A 7,029-nucleotide genomic window follows, 5' to 3' on the forward strand; every position below is an offset into this window, starting at 1 on the left:
TTTTGCCATTTTTTTATTATTTAGCTCATTAAAAAAAAAAATTCAAATTCCGTTTGGGATTTTCATTGTTTTGCATTTTGACTTTATTGTTCTTTTGTTCTTAACCCTTTCCATGCTGCCGACGGCGACCCACCATGCGCACGGAAACGCCCGCACCGCGGCGGAATTACAGCTGCGGTTAACGGGTTAAATCCTTTATACTTTGCTCTACGTTAGGCGTGTCTGCTCTGTTTTGTTTTGTACGAGTGAAATGTCCAACTAACTATAACGCCCCTGAAACCTATGGTTTTTGCAGTGAATTTCTAAGGTTTTTTAAATGCTAATTTCTAGCAATAACGTGCCTGAAACCGATAGTTTATTCTGTGAATTTCAACGGTTTTTTAAATGCTAATTTCGAACTATAACATGCCTGAAACCTATGGTTTTTAAGTGAATTTCTAAGGTTCTTTTAAATGTTAGTTTATAACTATGCCTACAGAGGTAGGACGTGAAGAAAGTAGAAAAAATGCACGGAAAGAATAAAAAAAAATGCAGAAAGAAGTCCTCAAAGACGAGGAAAAGTGCAGGAAAAAGCAAGAAGTGCAGAAAGAAAAAACAGAGGAGCAGAAAGAGGCCTTGTTACAAAATTATCCTATGCCCTCAACTTTTTCAGACAGGTACTGGTGGTAAATGACTCTGACTAACCACCCCTAGAGCCAGTGCTATGCTAAAAGTCACTTAGAATACAATGAAAACACCTACATACACTAGAGAACACTATGTGTTGGGGTACCCCTGTGATTAGCATGACCTCCTCTGTAAGGCCCTGGTACATAATAGGGCAGGGGGGTTAAAACTACCTCTAAGTCAGAGGTGCAGAAAGGCCCCGCCCCCTCCCTTCACCACTGTGCAAATGTGCCCCGTGGCGCATTTTAAGTTGGGGATTAAGTCCCCATGAATCCTGAGGGTCCCTGGGGTCCAGTTAGCCCACCAGTTACCTACAGTAAGGGCCAAGGATCTGCATTGCAGAGAGGTGTAAAAAGGGGCATGGCCTGGACCACCTCTCTACAACGCAGGCCTCTGGAGCTTTTTGGAGGTACCTGTTGGGCTAATTGGCCCCCAGGGGTCATCGGGATTGAAGAGGAATTAATTCCCCAACTTAAAACGTGCCACAGGGCGTGTTTGCACACATGTGGCACGTTTTAAGTTGGGGGATTAAGTCCCCTTGAATCCTGAGGGTCCCTGGGGTTCAACTAGCCCACCTAGCCCACCAGGTACCTTCAGTGATGTTTTTTGGCCCTGGGGGTCCTTGTGGGACCCCCTGAGCAGGCCTAGGGGGTCAGGGTGTTTTTACCCCGCCCCCTTTTCTTGTTTTGCGCATTTCAGAACTGAGGCACAAGATGGCTGCAAACACTTCCTGGTTTGAAGTGTTGTCAGTCAATTGGAAAACAGCTTGTGGTCAGGAGGGTCCGCAGATCCTCCGTACCTCTAAATATTGAAACTTTTATTTTTTGATTTTCTCAGCAATTACTGAACGGATTTACACCATTTAAGAAAAAGAGTTCTTTTTGAGGGCTACCTTTAGCTTGCTGGATCACCCCGAAACTTTCAAGATGGGAGCGGACCAGAGCGCCCCACTAGTTTTGAAAAATTTGCGAAGATTCGTCAACCGGTGCCAAAGTTATTGGGAAAAGAAAAAACACTTTTTGAATAGAAACAAGGTCCTAACTAGAACTACCTACTGGCGAAAACAACATTATCAACCTGTCTAAAAGGAACCTGACGATTGATGAGATCAAGGTACTCAAAAAAGGATTCAGCTTTTGTCCGACGAGTGAGTTCAAGCTCGTGGACACAAAAATGGACTTGTTCAGATATATTAGGAAACTTAAATTCAAAAAAATCTTCTTACAACACCCAATAATAGGGCAAGAATCAGCAAGCCCAGGAATGATAGAAACAACACTAACGGAGGAAACAATTGAAGATAACCGCCTGAATATCTTGCTAACTCCCACGCAGGAATTACAAAATCAGGAGCAAGACATGGGGAGAAATAATGTAACCTCCATAACACAAGTCAGAGATCCAAGCAATTTAAAGAACAAATCAAGGAAACTGCCGAATGCATCTCACGATGCGATTGATGTTTTCAGTGAAGCAATAACGGCAGATCTGGAAAGAATGGCTAACAACAAAATGGATATGAGAACATCTAATATCACAAGGAAGGAATGGGAAGCAATTAAATCTCTACGGAATGATAAATCGATGGAGATCAAGCCCTCGGATAAGGGTGGGAACATTATTATCTTCAGTAAGGATAATTACGAACATGAGGCACTAAGACAATTGAGAGACATAGAGTGCTATGCTATGGTAAAGAGAGAACAATCAATGGAAGAGTGATGGCATGATCAGTTGAGAGGAATACTCTTTTCTTCACTGCGATTCCCCGGTTCTTCCCACCTTCTACCACCTGCCAAAAATCCATAAAAATGCCAAAAGACCACCAGGGAGGCCTATTGTCTGGGCAATAGGCAGCCTACTCTAGAACACTTCTTGCTTCATTGATACATACTTGGCCCCGATTGTGAAGGATTTACCCTCTTATGTGAGGGACACGCAGGATTTCCTTCGCATCATGGACAGCGTCACTTGGGAATGATATGCTACTAATAACACTTTTTTTTTAAAAATTTTATTTTTGGTGCAAAACAAAGATAGCATTTACATCATCATCAGTCACGTAGTCATATATGATTACTGGGTGAATGAGGTCATACAATATACAGAAAGTGATAAAACGTATACCACCCACATTAGCTCCAATGCGCTACTGGCCTCATCGGCGACGTGATGAATAGGAATATACATGTGTCGTAGAAATACAGTTTGCAATTTTGTGTTTTGTTGATTACTATTCTTCCGAGTTTTGCCTTTTTTTCTTGCAACAAACATGAAACAGTAAAAATAGCACACTTAGTCCGGCACGTACTTGAAGTAATATCTTTCGAAACTCGTAGCACAGTCCGTCTGTAAAAAGAGCAATCAGTTGTATCTATGCCCCCCATCTCCTACACCCTCCCCCTACCACCTCCCGAATTTAGGTCCCGCTCAAAACCGTATCACACACCCTACATGCATGCACACACCCAATCAAGGTTCTTCGTCACTCTCAGATCCTTCGAGGTCGTCCTCTTCCAGTGGTTCACAGATATCCCCTCTATAGGAGTTCCAGGGTTTCCACACCCCATTCCATTTACGTGGATTACCTCTCAGTTTGTACACCGCCCTTTCAGTCAACATAAGCATATCCATGTTGCGGATCCATTGGGCCAGTGTGGGGAGATCTGCCGACCCCCACTTCTGAGCTATGTCCCGTTTCGCTGTTACCATCCCTACTGTAACCCAGGTCCTTGCGTAAAAGGTGAGGTCAGTCGGCTCCCAGATGTTTAGCAGGCAGAGCCGTGAGTCTAGAGTAAGGGTGGTGTGAAGTGCCTGAGCCATTTTGCGTATTACCCGTTGCCAGTAACTGACAATCAGTGGACATTCCCACACCGTGTGTATGAAGGTTCCTTCTGTTCCGCAGCCTCTAAGGCAGTACGGATGATCCGCCCTGTGCAGTTTATGAAGCATCGTGCGGGTGTAGTAGATTCTGTGCAGGATTTTTAGCTGCACTAGGCGAAATTTGGAGGATATGCCTGCTTCACGTGGGGACGCCATGGCTGCGTTCCACTCAGTTTCATCTAGATCACCCACCTCCAACATCCATTTGTCCTTCAGTTTCCCGAGTGGATCAGGCATATTATTAACCAATTTACGGTATGTTAGCGATGTCGCCCCTTCCTGCAGGTAGTCAGTAAGTAGACGGTCCTCCAGAGGGGAGGATTCGGGTGGGGAGGTGTCGGGCGGGATCGCTGCTTGTAGCGCATGTCGGACCTGAATGTATCTGTAGAGCTCTGTGTTACCTAACTCGTATTGTTCTTGCAGAGTAGCAAAGGAGATCACTCCTTCCCTCGTCCACATGTCCCCCACCGTGGATATGCCGATGTTGTCCCACTGTGTGAAGCCCTTGGAGCGCCGCAAATGGCCCAGCGCCTTCGCGTCCCATAGAGGTGTAAGTTTCGTGATGATGCCATCCCACTTCAACTTTGCCTGTGCCTTGTACCATATGCGAACTGTGTGTTTCGTAGGCCCGGTGAGTTTTGCCGCCACTCCACGGTGGTACAGAGGGGCCAGTAAACTGTTCGTACCCAGCTGTGCCCTGTCTGTCTTGAACGCTGGGTCATCCTGCGGGGCATGTATCCACTGGTTAAGGATTTTGAGCTGAGTCGCCCAGTAGTACAGCTGTATGTTTGGGAGTGCAATTCCCCCGTCGTACCACCCCCTGTTTAATTTGGCGTGGGAAATTCGGGCTGGCTGACTGCCCCACAACAGGCCTGAGATCTGTGCCGTTATTTTCTGGAGGAAACTATCCGGCACCAAGTGCGGAGCGTTTTCCAGTACATATAAGAATCGTGGCAGAGCCATCATTTTAAATAGCGCTGCCCGTCCTAGTAGCGTTAGGGGGAGGTCCTTCCAATGGCGTACATCCCCACAAAGACGTACCAAGGGGGGCTGTAAGTTCAGTCATGTGAAGTCCGCCTCGTCTCGGGAGATATGAATCCCCAGATATTTGAAGGACGAATGCGCCCTTTCTAATGGACAGGAGTCTGGGAGGGGCGGAAGCGGCCCCCGCAGTTCAAAAATGATGGATTTGGCCCAGTTGATGGTGTAACCCGAGATTCGCCCATGAGCCGTACAGAGAGCCAGGAGGTTAGGGAGACTCTCTTCTAGGTCCGTGAGATAAATTAGCATGTCGTCTGCGTAGAGGGATACTCTGTCCTCCCATAACGGGGTCCATTGTATTCCTTTCAAGAGTTGGGTGGTACGTATCGTAACCGCTAGTGGTTCTAAAACTAAGGCGAAGAGAAGGGGCGAGAGCGGGCATCCCTGTCGTGTACCTCGGCCTAGGGAGATGGTCCTCGAAATGTGGCCGTTGGCCGTCACCTTGGCTACGGGGTCTCTGTACAGCATGCGTATCCATGAAAGGAACACCGGGCCAAAGCCCATACGCTCAAGCACTGCAAAAAGATAGCTCCATTCCACCATATCGAACGCCATCTTGGCGTCTAAGGAAAGGATGGCAGCCGGTTCCTGCAGTAGTGCAACTCGCGCCAGCACTCCATGCACCCTGCGGAGATTTAGAGCAGTGCTACGATGTGGCATGAAGCCGGACTGGTCCGGGTGGATCAGGTGGGACAGACACGGCAGGATCCTGCTCGCCAATACCTTGGCAATAATTTTGGCCTCCGGGTTCAAAAGGGAGATTGGTCTATAAGACGAGCATTCGTTGGGGGGCTTACCAGGTTTCGGTATCGCCACAATAGTTGCCATCCGTTGATCTGGCGGCAGCGTACCCTTCAATCTAGATTCCTCGTACATATTGAGTAGGGGTGTGCTTAGGGATTCGGTCATAATTTTCAGCCATTCAATGGGGATCCCGTTGGGGCCCATCGCCTTACCCGGATGGAGGGCGCCGATAGCCAGCTGAATCTCCTCCACCGTAAGAGGTGCGTCTATGTCCTTGGATACCTCAGTTGTCAGTTCTGATAAGGGGACGTGTGCAAGAGCAGTCCGGACCTCACCCTCACTCACCACTGTCTCTGGGTTATATACTTCGGCAAAATAATCGGCGAGGACTTCCACTATCTCGTCGGGGCGAGTGTGGTTGTTGCCATGTGGGTCCGTGAGTTGTAGGATATTCTTCCCCCCCCCCCCCTGTCTCCTGTCTAGCCATGCCAGCAACTTACTGGCCTTGTCCCCAATGTCATACACCCTATGCTGTGTAGCCGCAATGTCCGACGCCGTGATCTTGCGCATGTGATCTGTAAGGCGGCGCTGGTGGACTTGGAGCTCATGGAGCGTGTCTTCCGAGGGATTAGCCATATGGGCTGTGTTGGCCCTCTCGAGGCCCAACTCTATATCTAGGGCCTCTTGTCTGTGCGCCTTTTTGTGATTCGCGATCACAGCTATGGCCTGACCCCTGAATACTGTCTTGTACGCCTCCCATAATATAGAAGGGGAGTCCACCGAGGACCGGTTTTCCTCGAAGTAAAGCCGTGTTGCCCTCTTCAGGTCCTTGTTGATCTGAGGCACTTTAAGATAGCCAGGGAAGATCGGGAATAACCTGTGTCGTTTCATGGCCGTAGTGGTGAGTGTCAAAGTGAGTGGCGAGTGATCTGAGACCCCCCGTGGCTGTATATCCGTCTCCGCTACAGTAAGATGACCATTGATCAAAGCAAAAAAATAATCTATTCTAGAAAGACTGTTGTGTGTGGCTGAGTAGTACGTGTAGTGCTGCTGAGTAGGGTGTAGAGCGCGCCATATGTCCACCAACCCCTGTGCATTCAGAAATGTCTGGAGCCTGTTGGGTCCTTCTACGTGTGTACGTGGGGGAAAACGGTCTATGGTGGTCGTGAGTGTCATGTTGAAGTCCCCACCTATGAGCAGTTCTCCATCAGGGAGGGTCAGCAGGAATTTGCCCAGATCCGGCAAGGCCTCAGAGTGTAGGGCTGGTGGTATGTAAACAGAGACTATGTTTAAAAGCCTCCCCTCCCACTGGCCATGTACTGCCGCAAATCTGCCATGGTCATCCGTTGCAGTAGATTTGACAATAAATTTGGACGATTTTTTCTGGAGGATGCCCGTGCCACGGGACCCCGAGGTGAACTCAGCATGCACTATCATGTGGTAGCCTCTCCTATCTAGGGCCTTCGTGGCCGCTCCCGCCAAGTGTGTCTCCTGTAGGAGAATGAGAGCCGGCCCCCGTCTCCTTATCCCCTGCAGCACCAGCCCTTGCTTAATCTTATCCCCTAGGCCCCTCACGTTCCAGGACATGACAACCAGTGGGGTCGTCGTGGTTTGACTATCCGTTGCGGCCATAAAAAAGCCAGTGAGTCGCCATGAAGCCCCTTCGCCCCAGGCGATGCTGCACACAGAGGCAGG

The sequence above is a fragment of the Lissotriton vulgaris genome, chromosome 7 (assembly GCF_964263255.1).
Source record: "Lissotriton vulgaris chromosome 7, aLisVul1.2, whole genome shotgun sequence".
NCBI lineage: Eukaryota > Metazoa > Chordata > Amphibia > Caudata > Salamandridae > Lissotriton > Lissotriton vulgaris.